Below are 15,115 nucleotides of genomic sequence, written 5' to 3'. Positions count from 1 at the left end.
ATAAGCTTCAGAACTGCTTTTAAAAGATTTGTTCATTTTGGAATACATGAGTGATTGTAGGCTCTAAAAATCCTCCCTGTAAATCATTTCCAACCCCAGATGATTATCTGGTTTTGACCAGTGCTTTCAGTATGGGCTGAGGTATGCATTGTTAGGACCTTTTTATATACAGTTGGGGGAACACCTGGAATGCTGGAGTTTCTGTACATGTGCAGGGAGGCTGCTCCAATGCGCTGTAATTACAGTGCATCAGAGCAAACTCAATCAAGTCAGATGGAGCATGCTTATTAGTGTGCTCCAGCCAGCACTCACATCTTGTGTATCAGCATCCTCATGCTTCAAAATCGTGGTGGGCAGGGTGCTTTAACTAAAGCTCATTTGACAAGCTTTAGTTAAAGTGCCCTCACTGCCATTTTGAAGTGCGGGGATGCTGATACATGACACACTGGGTGCTTTAATTAGAGTGGCTCTTGGAGACACTAACTAAAGTATCCCCTCCCCCCCAGCCCCTGAAGCACATGTAAAAACACCCCTTGACTCTGTCTCAATGACTGGGAGTTTAGGATAGTGCAGTGTACTATGAAAACCCCCATGTGTCCTGAAACATTGCATAGAAAAAATGTTCATAGACAATCACTTTTGGATACACTTCTCTAGTCACCAACTACAGAAATGATCCCTGAAAGTACAGTCTACAAGGAAAAGCACACTCTTAAGATCCTGTCCACAAAAGCAAGACATCTCTGACACCAGCTCATTCAACATCACATCCATCTAGTAGTTGTATACTTTGGGCAGCATTCTACTTCTTATGTGCACATAGCCATTCTACTTCCAGATAGGTATGTGATGAGCATTGTGTGTGTACCTGGGCATTAGATCCAGAAATAAAACAGAGGACAGGCCCTATGAGGAGAGACTGAAGGACCTGAACCTGTTCAGCCTCAGCAAGAGGAGGCTGAGGGGGGGACCTGGTGGCTGCCTACAAGCTCATCAGGGGGGGATCAACAGCAAATAGGCAGAGCTCTTTTCTCCCCAGCACCACCTGGGGTGACGAGGAACAATGGTCATAAGCTGATGGAGAATAGGTTTAGGTTGGAGATCAGAAGGCAATATTTTACAGTTAGGGTGGCCAAAATCTGGAACCAACTTCCCAGGGAGGTGGTCCTCACCCCTACCTTGGGCAAATTCAAGAGGAGGTTGGACGATCACCTGTCTGGGGTCTTGTGAACCCAGCATTCATTCCTGCCTGTGGCAGGGGGTCAGGCTAGATGATCTGTTCAGGTCCCTCCTGACCTTAGCTACTGTGAAACTATGAGGAGGAGGGTGGCCTCCATCCTGGTCAGATAGACAGCCAGCTTAGCTAGAGTCAGGAGGAGGTCAGGAGGTTGACCAGAAGGTCCCAGGACTTGGGGGGGCCATGGTGCATTGTTTATGCACTTGGGAGTGCATAAACAAGAAGGTGTGGGCAGCAGGGCAGCCAGAACTTCATCCAAAGGTTCTTGAGGAGGCAGTGTAGAGGCTGTAACCTGATACACACTGATGACAGAAGGGGCAGGTGTCAGGGGTATCTGAAATGCATCAGATATACACTTGTGGCAATAGCTTCATGGAGGAGCTACCAGCTGAAGGCTTCAGTGGCTCATGGGATGAGGGTGGAATACAGGCTTGTCCGTTGGGAACCCACGCCCTTATCAAGGGTGTTCCGCCACTTGGTGCTGGGCATGATGCAAGGACGGGATTGTGGAGCATATGGACCACTACTGTGTGTAGCTGGTGGCAATGGGCTGTTTGGAAGCAGACTGGTGAGTAGCCAGGATATCAAGCAAGGAGCCAAGTCTAAGGAAAAGCTGAGTTAGGAAGCCGAAAGGTCAGGCAGAGCATGGAGTCAGAGGGCAAACTGGGTTAGTGAGCCAAAGTAGAGAGCAGCATAAAGAACAACAGGACAGCCTGGACAGGGGCTGAACCCTGTCACCCAGACACTTCCCTGTTCCCTGGGAAGGGGTGATGAGTCAGCTGACCCTGGCCAGCCACTCCAGTGGCATGCAGGTTTCTGGCCAACTGTTTCCAGCCTGGATGGTCAGCTGGGAGGTGGCAGATTAGGATGAGTAGGTGTGCTCTACAAGCCATAACCCTGGGTGTGAGGCCACAGCCTGACAGCCATACATCTTGTGAATGCCTGGTTCCACAAATCTCTCTTCTGACTGCTGAACAAGTCTGCTTCAGAAGGAGCACCAGAGAAAGCTCTCAATAGAAAGTCTCATAGTTTCATAGTTATTAGGGGCTGGAAGGGACCTTACAGATCATTGGGTCCAGCTCCCCTGCACTTGGACAGGAAAGACTGCTGGGATCAGATGATCCCAGCAAGATGGGCATCACGTTTTTTGAAGATTGCCAGGGTGGATGACTATACCACATCCGTGGGGAGTCTGTTTCAAACCCTCGGCACTCGACTTGTAAAGACATTTTTCCTTATGCCTAGCCTGAAGTGATTTTCAATCAATTTGTGCCCATTATTTCTTGTCTTTCCCTGGGGGGCCTTAGTGAATAGATGTTCCCCCAAGCCCTGACGTATGTCAGGTATAAACAGCTGGTTACTAAAACAATCAGTAACCCATCTGTTTTTTTACAACTGGGGGTCATCTATACTATACAAAGGCCGACAGAAATAAAAGATCTATTGTAGATGCATTCTTTCTGAACAGGAGCAGTTATCTCCCATATACCCTACCTCCCTGGAACATGGAACTCTGTGAACACATTTATCAAATCACATTCTTTGGATTTAATATTGTACTCTCACACACTATGGTGCAGTCCATATTTAACTAGAATTCTCATTCACCTTCCATTTAATAGGGCACTACTTATCTAATACAAATAAAAATACAGCTAGCCTCCTCACAGAAGAAAGGGAGGTGTTTCAGGAGTTACATCTGAATATTCACACTGTCTGCCCACCTTTACATCCTTTGCTACCTTTATTACCTTTTCACAATGCCTCTACTTCAGAGTTCTACTCAGTGGGCATGTCTACACATGCATTAATGTGATTTTACTAATGCACATTAAATTTAATACCTCCAATTTGAGGTAATCAATGCACATTAGGCTGCACTAATGCACAGCAGCACAAGCACATGCTTTTTAGGTGACAATTCGCAGTAGCCTATTCTACTGTGCATTAGCATATTAGTATGGATTTTTATGCACTACTTTAATGCAAAGTAGAATAGGCTACTGTGCATTAAGGTGCACGTGTAAATGTACCCAATGTAAAGAAAAATCTAGATCCTAGGGAGAAGATAGGGGAGTCCACTCTTCTACATATAGTTTTGAAAGGCAGTTCTTTATCTCAGTGCCAGGGATGCCATATTCTACAAAGATGAATGCATAGAGGCATCTCTCACCTGTTAGTAAGTAATCTCTTCGTATTTTGATTTATATGTTCAACTGTAAATCCCCAACATCAGTCATTTACCTATAAAAATAATACACTTTGTCTTCAAACTTTGCATCCTTCTCTTTTTTTTAAAAGTTCTATTTAAAAGTTGAAAGGAATTTCACAGACAAAGGAAAGGAAAGCTTTTTTTTCTGGTGACCATCAGTGACTTGATGCAAACTGTAGGTCCTAATGATTCTCAAGGTCACATACTTCCTATATTGCATGCAGAGTTTGGCAACTTAAACAAAGATATATATCAGCTTCCCTGCACCTGTAAATGTGTCTGAATACCTATCTACATTTTTTTTTAATGTTGGCATAACTCTATCAGTAAGGAGAGTGATTTTTGTTTTTACTGATGTGGTTCCAGAGGTATAAAGGCAGTTGCATTGCTATAAGGTACATTATACTGGTATAACTTATTTTGCTTCACAGAAGGTGCATCTACACCAGCTATTAGTGTGCATGAATGAACACTAATAGCAAGTGTAGATGCACCCTCTGGAGCAAAATAAGTTATACCAGTATAAGCAATAAGCTCTAGAGTTTACTGATTCTGGTGCACTGTAAAATGTGCACATAGGAGCAATTAACTCCAGAGTGTTAAGATCTGGAATTTATTAATGTGTACTACATGGAGCTGGGTCAGATCATCCCTGGCTGGCAAGGGGACCCTGCCAGCCTGGGGCTGCTCCCCCTGGCTCAACATGCTGTGGAGGGGCTGGCTGGAGCACAAGGGAGCTTCAGCTTAGGGCTAGCCAGTAAGCAGCTGCCACACTGAAGCATCCTTATGCCCCAGCCAGCTCCTTCAGTATCTACACATAAGCTGCTGCAGATTTTTTTTATTCCACAGCGGGATAGTGCTTGCGTTTACAAGTATTATCCTGCTGCAGAGTAAATTAATTTACTCCAGTCCAATAGGGGCACATATGTAGATGCCAAGATGTTTACTGCTCAGCTAATTAGTCAACAGCTCAATAAATGTTTCATGTAGACGTGCCCAGAATGAGGATAATCTGTCTGTAGACACTTCTGTTTTGGTAGAACTGCATCTATGTGGTGAGAATGGGGAAGGGTGTCACTTTAATTATGCTAACATAGTTAAAGTGATAAAACTTTAATTTTTAAGGACCAGTGGATTATCATTGATTTTCTGTTCTTAAAATACAGATAAATTTGACTATTTCCATTAACTTTTCTCATTTATTGTCCTACAGGTGAGAAACCAGAAAAAAATCTTTCTTCAAAAAGGAAAGATGATGCTGAAACCTATATTCCTATCAGACCTATTATGATCAAGGGTTAAATGGCTCAACTACTCTACAGAATCCCTGCAGCAGGAGGGACAGAAAAGAAGATGCTTCAGTAAGAGAGGGAAGCATAATTAACTTTTGCATTCAGACATAGATGACACATAGGGGGGTCACAGGGGGACATGCGTCCCCCCCCTGAAATTGCCCACTGCCAAAGCTGCTGCTGGCTTCTGCAGGCAGTTGCCACCCCCCTCCCCCGCCCCGCCATCAACGCGGCTGCCAGCAGCTGTGGGCGGTCCGCACTTGCTGCTGCTGACAGTGTGGACGGTAGCAGCAGGTGGTCCCCACTCACCACCCACCATTCTCTACCCTGCTGTTATCCAGTTTGCCCGTGACTTTGGTGGTTGCTCATTTATTAGTGATATGTTTCTGGGGTCTCTGTAATTCTATCAATGTGCTGTTTGTGTTACTTGTGTTTCTATATGGAACTGTACCTCTCCCTTCTGCAAGTCCTCAACCTCCAATGGAGCTATCTTGCAGGACACAGTTTCAATGGGGCTGGGTTCCTCCAACCACCAAATCAGTCAAACACATGTACACACATAAACACACAGATCAACAGGACATGCCTGAGCCAGGCTGGGTTATTTAGCATCGACAGGCTAACACCCTCGTATGCCTTGAACTCAGTTCATCAGGGCAACAATAAAAATGCAGTCAGACACAAGCACACAGGTTAACAGAGCGCATCTGAGTCAGGCCAGACTATTCAGCATTGATAGGCTGACACCCTTGAACTCCGTTCATCCCTTATTTCAGCAGGACAATAATAAATGCAGTTAGACACAAATACACACATGCTAACAGAGTACGTCTGAGCAGGCTGGGTCCGATCAGTACTTTCAGCTACCCTCATGCGCCTCATATGTCAGCACATCACAGTGGTCCTAGTAGTAACCATGTAATTGCCAAGCAGTAATTATGTCTGTGTGATAAAGGTGCTTACTGAAGGCTTTATGAATATTAAACCAAGTGTTTTTCTATCATTTGTTCAGATATTAAGCTATATGATGTGGCTAAGAGCCTAATTAAAGTCTAAAATGTAGTGAGGCCTTGTATGTAGTAATGAGACCTAGTAAATTTAGCAAAACCTTGAAGTAGTAAGGCCCTGTGGCATAGTTAAAATTAACCTTATCAAAAGAATGCAAGGCTTGTACTGTTATTGGTCAGTCCTAAGGACAGTTGAAGTAAAGAGAATCTGAATGGCTGTAAGTTATCAGCATAGCTCAGAAGTTATACATTGGCTGGCACATCTGGAAATCATTTAGAAGGAAGATACTAGTCTATGAAAGAAACTACTAATTAGCTGTTGACCTGGATCAGTGGGTCCGTGGATCTCAAGGAGCCCAAGGACTGAATACCAGGGTCCTTCCCAGTACCTCTTAGACAGTGCTAATTGGGGACGCCTGACTTTGCTGAGCTTTGTGGAAAGAGAAACTTGTCATACATCAGGCATCAGAGGGGACTGCTGATAAGTTGCTGATGCAAATTATTATCGTCTGTCATTATCTGTCTTAGTATACTACGCGTAGTTGTGTTTTTGTTAGTTCAATAAACCTTTCTTACGTTTCTACCCCTGATCATACTCTCAATCCCGAATCCTCCGCTGGTAGCTGGGACAAACCCCCTTGATGAGCAGACCCCACTGTAGTATTGGGCATTACAGGGATCTTTGGCTTAGGTAAAAGAAGCATTGCTGCAGAGCAAATGGGGAGGTCAAGGGGAAGAAATAATAAGTGAGGTTCAGAGAGAGTATAGCAACCGGCTTGACCATAAAAGTTATTTATTGCCAGGTGTATGAACTTATGATGATACCAGTAATAACAACCATACAAGAGAGACAAATAAACAGTTACAATATTACCTAGTTACAGTTAGGTTGTGGGGAACTCTAGCTCAAGTTTGATAGTAAAAGTCCAGTTTAGAAAGCTGTTTCTGGAATGAGAAAGCAAAAGTCAGGTTTAGAAATCTGTGCCTGCAGTAAGAGAATAAAAGTCAGGTTCCTGGAGTCAGAGAGAGAGAGAGAGTTGGGTGCTCACCACTCAGTGAAGCTTGAACCAGTTGACGTTCCCAGGTGTTTGTTGGAGCTTGCAGATGGGCAGAGTTCTGCGCACGATCAATGGAGAGATTCCAGGCAGAAAAGGAGTAGAACTGGTGCAGCTTTTGGATCCAAGCACCAGTATAGAAACTTGAGCTTTGGATAGGGGTTTTGGAGAGAACTAACAATGGCTTGAGGGAGAACAATAGGTTTGTTTATGGGTAAACAATGGCTCATATGATGGATAATAAGAACTGATCACTCCTGGCTATGGGTGGCATTACCCTGAGGGAGGTCACAATACAGAGAGGCAGATTCAGTGTTATGGATACCAGTAGAGGAGTCATTACTTGAATTGGTCTGATAAATACTGAGCTGTCTGTGTGTAAATGTGGGTTGATTAGCATTTGGAGGAAGGAGTCCCCATCTTGCAGTGCTGCCCTGCTTTTCTGATCTCAGAATTCAGTGCGGTCCTTGCCTTGGAATCTCTTTTCTCCATCCTGAATGCTAATGAAGGTGCACGCCTGTCCCATCTCCCATTTAAATGAGTTGTCATTTGGTTCCGTCTCTGATGCAAATGAGACCAGGGAAGTTGTTTCACTCCTATCAACTTTGTCTGGAGAGGTTTAGGTGCGTCTCCAACTGCATCTTCCTTGTCTTTTGTAAGTCCTTCCTCTAATCAGTTCTTGTTCAGGCAGAGGTGGGGAGGGACAGTGTTCTTTGTGAGTCAGACAGGCTGCATAATGTGCCAGGGTTCCCCAAGAACACAGAGCTGATGGGTAATACCCCCCCCCCCCGCCAGCACTGCCGAGGCCACCTGCGGGCGGTCCCCACTCAGCCTGCCCTTGCCACTGACGTCACTGCGGCCACCTGTGGGAGGTCCCTGTCTGCCGCCGCCACACCCCCGCCACTGACATTGCTGCTGCCTGAGGGCAGTTGCCATGCCCCCCCAGCCTCCTGGGGCATGCGTTGTTCATGCATTCAGTTTCCACTCTTCTTCCCCGCCTTGGTTCAGAAGGTGTGTCTACTGTACACTTCCATCCCTAATATCCTGAGGGTAATATTTTTCTTTGCTGGTGCCCATTTCTCTATGTCAGCCAACCTCAAACTTTCATTGACTCCAGTGGGAATAGGAGGAAGCCCATTGTCGCTACATGCCACCTGCTCCCCTTTCCCTATTGAATGAAGATTTCTTCCTTTCCCTTTCTATGTTCCTCCTTTCCTGTGTTTACCATTTTTCTTTAAGAAGACATATTCTCTGTGGTGTAAAGGTGCTGACAGGAATGCAGCATCTCTAAATCAACTATTAGATCTTCAGAGTAACTGTCAATAAATGGTAGTTCTTTATAATTCAGACAGTAACTTTGGGTGACTGTCATTAGTTGCAAAGAAGAGATATTCTTTTTGGGTCAGTGGAAGATTTCTTGCATAATTTCAGTTATTAAAAAGATGTTTAGCATGCCGCAAATGTAACATTTGCTAGGACCCTTAGTCTTCCTATTGATTAAATGTTTATTAGGTATCTCCATGAATTAAGTGTGAAAAAAGACAAACAAAGAGTTTTGAACAAAAAATCCCTGGCTTCTCAATTAGTCAGCTTTCACTCTCTTACAATGCCTTTATTTCACCAGTAGTGCAGGGTGAATAAAACCTGGAACTGTAATATAAAAACAGTGCTAAACACATGTTGTCTGTTACTTGGGCTGGGTTGCAAGGCAGTGCTTCAGTCCATTGTTAGTTATTAAATCAGGTATTTCAGCCACAGGATTTTTTTTTTTAATAATGTTCCATATTTGTAATGGGATATCAGCAAATATTTCATGCTTCTTTTTGTTCTCAGGTCCATTAAGTCAACTGGACAGACCACTGTCAGCAACTTGAAAGAATGTGTTCCAGAAGAACTGTGAACATTCTGATTCTTCTATCATTAAAGCTATGCAGCTTGAAAATGATGTACTGCAAAAAGTGATCCTTTGCAGGAGGCAGAAGAGAGTCATCAAAGGGTATGGTAGAGTACTGAACTAGAAAAAAGATTAATCCAAGGGCCTCATTAACTCAATGATTTCTATTTCCTAAACACAAATAAAGATCTGCTTTAGTTTAAAATCTTAAACAGTGGATGCAGGTGTGTCTTAATACTGCTTAAATTGTCCTTCTCAGGGTTATTTTTCCACATGTTTTCTTGAGATACCTTGATTGCAGCAATAGGGAAAACTATGTTTTCAATGTTTACCCAGTGCAGTCATAGTCACCAGGACTCGTGGTAGAGGTGATATATTTTATTAGACTACATTTTTGCAACAACAACAAAAAATTAATTGCAAGCTTTCAGGCACAAACACCCTTCTTCAGGCAAAGGAGAAAAGATTGTCACTAAGTACTTATGAGTTGATCTAACTTACATTGTAATCAGTTGATTTATTACTTAGCTCTTATTTTTATTGCCCTGGGCACAAGGCTAGGGGTCAGGGGATACTAAATTCTTCAAGGCTTCTTCCTAGACAGGAAGAAGGGGAGGAGCAGGTTGCAACTGCTTAGAGGAGGAATAGTGTGAGAGGTATCATGTATTTGGACTTTCAAAAAGCCTTTGACCTGGTGTCCCATGATGTCCTCATGGAAAAATTGGTCAACTGTGGCCTCAACTACCCTACAGTCCGATGCCTGGGGAACTGGCTCTGAAGCTAGACCCAGAGAGTGGTAGTTGATGGAACAGAATCAACATGGCACTCAGCGACCGGTGGTGTCCCCCAAGGCTCCATTCTCGGACCTGTACTCTTTAATGTCTTTATAAATAATCTGGATTCTGGTGTCAGAAGCAGACTGGCTAAGTTTGCTGACAACACCAAAGTTTGGGAAGTGTGTCCACACTTTAGGATAGGCTGGTGATCCAGGCCGAATTCGATAGGCTTGCAAGGTGGGTGGATGAAAACCTGATGACATTCAGTACAGAGAAATGCAAGGTGCTGCACCTTGGGGGGAAAAAAAACCTGCATCACACTTATAGGCTCAGCAGTGCTACACTCACTAGCACCACAGCTGAAAGAGACTTGGGGGTTATGATTGACCACAAGATGAACATGAGCCACCAATGCGATCCTGCAGCCAGCAAACTGAACAAAACTCTGGCTTGCATCTACTGATGCATCTCAAGCAAGACCCAGGATGTCATCCTTCCACTGTACTCAGCCTTGATGAGGGCACAGCTGGAGTGCTGTGTGCAATTCTGGGCTCCATAATTCAAAAAGGATGTGCAGAAACTTGAAAGAGTCCAGAGGAGAGCCATGTGCATGATCAGAGGGCAAGAGAACATATCTTATGAAGAGAGGCTAAGAGCCATGGGATTCTTCACCCTGGAGAAGTGCAGGCTCAGAGGTGACTTGGTGGCAGCCTATAAGTACCTTAGGGATGTGCATTAGGATCTGGGGGAATGCCTGTTCACCAGAGCATCCCAAGGGAAGACAAGGTCCACTGGTCACAAACTCCTGGAAGACTGTTTTAGGCTGGACATAAGGAAAAACTTCTTTACTGTTCAAGCCTCAAAGGCCTGGAATAGACTCCCCCCAGAGGTAGTGCAAGCACCTACTCTGAACATTTTCAAGAACTGGATGCCTATCTTGCTGGGATCCTTTGACCCTAGCTGACTTCCTGCCCCTTGGGCAGAGGGCTAGATCCAGTGATCTTATGAGGTCCCTTCCAGTCGTAATATCTATGAAACCTATGACAAAAGGGAGAGACCCAGGGAATGCTTCAGGGTTGTCTGTCTTCCCCAGCCCAGAAGTGGGAAGCTTGAGTTAAGTGGAACTTATCAGAAACTTGTAAGAAAAAGGTATGAGAGAGATAAGACACAAGTCTAAATCCTGTTTTACCTACTATATCTCTAATATATAGCTTCTGGCAAAATTCTAATGTAGATGGCCAGAATCAGGAAGGCAACCTATTTCACTGTATATACATAAGGCAGACTCCTTTTTTGCTTTACTCACATTAATGATTGTTACAGAGCTGCATAACTACCTGTTTTGGGCACTTATGTACAGTTAGTGATCCTATTCCATGTGCAGTATGGATGCGCAAGCTTCCACCCAACTACTGAGCATGCTTAGTAATATACATTCTAGCTGGGCAGGCATGCAGCTCTGTACATGTGTACCTGGGTGAGCCTAAAATTGTAGCCATAACATCATAACAAGGGGAGACCTCCATATTTTATCCCAGTAGCCTAGTGGTAATGACACCTGCTCGGGAAGCAGAAGACCTAGATTCTAGGTTCTTCTCACCCAGAGATGCTTTGGATCTACTGCCTGGTACAGTGTACTATGACTAGGCCACAGCTTAGGCATTATTCAGTCAAAAGAGGGAGATATATAGGACCAAGAAGCAGAGAGCAAGCTTGACATTGTCTTTCTCTATTTGATAGATACTTGTATAATCAAGTACTAAATAAATGTGCAGTAATCATAGCCACTGCACAGTAGTGCCAGTGAACATCTTCTAAGTGACACTATTGTGTAGTAGCTTAATAATACTGTGCATTAGCACGTTAACACCATTGATACTGTGATGTGCTACTGTACAGTATTATTCGGCTACTGTGTGGTTATCATCTTGTATAGACATGCCCACTGGGTGCATTTACATTTTACTGCAGAGTTCACTAATTAACTCTGCAGTAAAGTGTCACCGTCTACATGTGCACCCCTATTATGATGCAGTAAATTAATTAATCCTGCTGTAGGATAGTATTATCCAGGACAGGTACTATCCTGCAGCAGATTTATTTACTGTATCCTACAGCAAATGCATGTGTAGGTGGTGACTAGGGATGGCTAGGGCATGAGGGTACTACAATGAGCGGACATGGACACCCAAGATGGTGGAAGCTGGTGGCTTGTGACTTCTGGCAGCATGCAGAGATCTTTACCTTCACCTGCAGTGGTTCATCTAGAGAACAGATATGCAGCCCTAGTAGCACAGAGGGAGCAGCACATTCCACTGGTGGAGGAAGACAGGCGAGGGCTCACCAAGGTGGGAAGGACTGAGACAATTGCCATCAAAAAGAAGTGATCAGTGGTGGTGGTTGGAGACTCCCTTCTGCAGGGGACAGAGAGACCCATCTGCTGACCTGACCTGTTGTATTGGGAAGTCTGCTGCTTGCCTGGAGTGTGGATCAGAGATGTCATGGAGGGACTACTGAGACTCATCCAGCCCTCTTACTACTACCCCATGCTGCTCATCCATGTGGACACCAATGATACTTCCAGGGGAGACCCTGAGTATTTCAAAAGTGACTACAGGGCTCTGGGTGCAAGGGTGAGGGGGTCTGGGGCTCAGGTTGTATTCTCATCAATCCTTCTGGTCAAGAGAAATGGCCCAAGCTGGAGCAGGTGCATCCTGAAGACACCTGCCTGCACAGGTGGTGTCACCAACAGGGCTTTGGATTCTTCTATCATGGGATGTCTTCCAAGAAGAATGAATGCTGTGAAGAGGTGGGATCCACTTGATGAAGAGAGGAAAGAATGTCTTCGCAGACAGGCTTGCTAACCTAGTGAGGAGGGCTTTAAACCCTCCTTACTAAGAAGAGCGAAAGAGTTGCACTTTATGTAAGTTTATTAAGAAGAGGAGGAGTAACACTTTATGTAAAACAGCCACATGGTTGCTCAGAGCTCTAGTATGAAACTGGAGATAGGCCTGTTGAAAGTTTCTGGGTTAAGGTTAGAGGGGAGAGAACCAAGGGTAATGTTGTGGTGGGGGGTCTGATATAGATCACCAGACCAGGAGGAAATGGTGGATGAGGCTTTCTTCAAACAGCTAGCAGAAGTGTCCTGATCACAGGCCCTGATTCTCATGGGGGACTTCAATCACCCTGATATCTGTTGGAAGAGCAATACAGCAGTGCACAGGCAATCCAGGAAGTTTTTGGAGAGTGTTTATGACAACTTCCTGGTGCAAGTGCTGGAGTGGCCAACTAGGGGCCATGCTCTTCTTGACCTGCTGCTCACAAATGGAGAAGAATTGGTGGGGAATGTAGTAGTGGATGACAACTTGGGCAGGAGCAACTGTGAGATGATAGTGTTTAGGATCCTGAGGAAAGGAAAGGTGGAGACCAGGAGAGTAAGGATCCTGGACTTCAGAAAAGCAGACTTTGACTTGCTCAGGGAGCTCATGGGCAGGATCCCGTGGGAAGCCAGACTGAGGGGGACAGGATCCCAGGAAAGCTGGCTGTACTTTACTGACAGTGCAGGAACAAACCATCCCAATGTGCAGGAAGACTATCAAGTAGGGTAGAAGACCAGCTTGGCTTAGCAGCGACCTCTTCAGTAAACTAAATCACAAAAAGGAAGTTTATAAGAAGTGGAAACATGGACAAATAACTAGGGAAGAACATAAGAGCATTGCTTGGGCATACAGGGATGATGTCAGGAAGGCCAAAGCACAATTGGAGTTACAGCTATCAAGGGATATGAAGGGTAACAAGAAGGGTTTCTACAAGTATGTCAGTAGCAAGAGGAGGATCAGGGAAGGGTTACTGAATGTGCAATGCAACCTTGTGACAGAGGATGCAGAAAAGGCCGAAGTGCTCAATGCGTTCTTCACCTCAGTCTTCCAAGGGAAGGCCAGCTCCCAGACTACTGCATCAAGCAGCACAGTTTGGGGAAGAGATGAGCAGCCAACAGTGGCAAAACAACAGGTTAGTGACTATTTAGAAAACCTGGACATATACAAGTCCATGGGGCCGTATGGGATGCACCCAAGTGAGCTGAGGGAGTTGGCTGATGTGATTGCAGTGGCACTGGCCATGGTGATCTGGAGAGGTCCCGGATGATTGGAAAAGGGCAAATATAGTGCCCATATCTTAGAAAGGGGGAGAGGAGGACCCCAGAGGGCACAGGAATGAAATGACTGGCTCTGTGAATGCGGGGAGATCAGTGAATGTGATATACCTTGATTTTACCAAGGCTTCTTATACAGTCTCCCACATTCTCGCAGACAAGTTAAGGAAGTATGGGTTGTATGAATGGACTGTAAGGTGGATAGAAAACTGGCTGGAGCATCAGGCTCAGAGGATAATAATCGATGGCTCAATGCCTAGTTGGCAGCCGCTATCAAGTGGAGTGCACCAGGAGACAGTCCTGGGGCCAGTTTTGTTCAATGTCTTCATCAACAACATGGCAGTTTGCAGATTACACTGAGCTGGGGGGTAGTAGATACATTGGAGTGTCAGGCTTGGATTCAGAGTGACCTAGACAAATTGGAAAATTGGGCCAAAAAAATCTCATGAGATTCAACAAGAACAAGGGCAAATTCTTGCACTTAGGACAGAACAATCCCATGCACCAGTACAGGCGGGGGACTCACTGGTTAGGCAACAGCTCTGCAGAAAAGGACCTGGGTGTTACAGTGCACAATGAGCTGAATCTGAGCTAGCAGTATGCCCTCATTGCCAAGAAGACTAATGGCATTCTGGGCTGCATTGGTAGGTGTGTTGCCAGTAGGTCCAAGGAAGTGATTATTCCCCTCTATTCAGCACTGGTGAGGGCAGTTCTCACAGTGTGTTCAGTTCTCCACCCCCGCACTACAGAAAGGATGCAGACAAACTGGAGAGAGTCCATTAGAGGGCAACAAAAATGGTGAAGTGGCTGGGGCACATGACTTATGAGGAGAGGCTGAGGGAACTGGGCTTATTTAGTCTAGAGAAGAGGAGACTGAGAGGGGATTTGATAGCATCCTTCAACTACCTGAAGGGGGATTCAAAATAGGATGGAACTAGACTGTTCTCAGTGGTGGCAGATGACAGAACAAAAAGCAATGGTCTCAAGCTGCAGTAAGGTAAGTTTAGATTAGATATTAGGAAGAATTTTCTCAGTAGAAGGATAGGAAAACACTGGAACAGGTTGTGGTGGGCCAGTACGGGGTGCTCCTGCACAGAGCCACCCACCTCATTGTGCCCAACCACCTTCCAGGCTCCGAGTGCCTCCATGGGGGCATCTGAAGTCTGGCCAACCCCCTTCCTTGAGCACACCCACTAGTCTGGGGGTAACACTGCCACCAACAAGAGTCTGGACTGATCCTGGACCTGTGCCCTCTGGGAAACATAGGCCTATTAGCCGTTGAGGGTACTTGGCCCCCTACAAGACCTTGATGTGCTTCCCTTAGTCTGGAGCACAAATAGTGATCTCCCTTAGTCAGCCAAACCAAGAGGATCCGAAGGCATAATTTAGACCCTCTCCCAATGAATCTCCCATGCTAGGTACAAAGAAGAGCTTTATTGGTTATAAGGAGTAGGTTTGGAATAGGGTACAGGGTAGAGCAATATCAGAG

At 45.1% G+C, this 15,115-nt stretch overlaps 1 pseudogene; it reads right to left on the bottom strand.

The window, feature by feature from the left end:
• Window positions 1-603: 603 nt before the first annotated feature.
• On the bottom strand, window positions 604-695 carry LOC132244695 (small nucleolar RNA U3; annotated as a pseudogene).
• Window positions 696-15,115: the final 14,420 nt, after the last annotated feature.

This window comes from Alligator mississippiensis, chromosome 13 (assembly GCF_030867095.1).
Source record: "Alligator mississippiensis isolate rAllMis1 chromosome 13, rAllMis1, whole genome shotgun sequence".
NCBI lineage: Eukaryota > Metazoa > Chordata > Crocodylia > Alligatoridae > Alligator > Alligator mississippiensis.
This window is presented reverse-complemented; position numbering and strand designations above follow the sequence as displayed.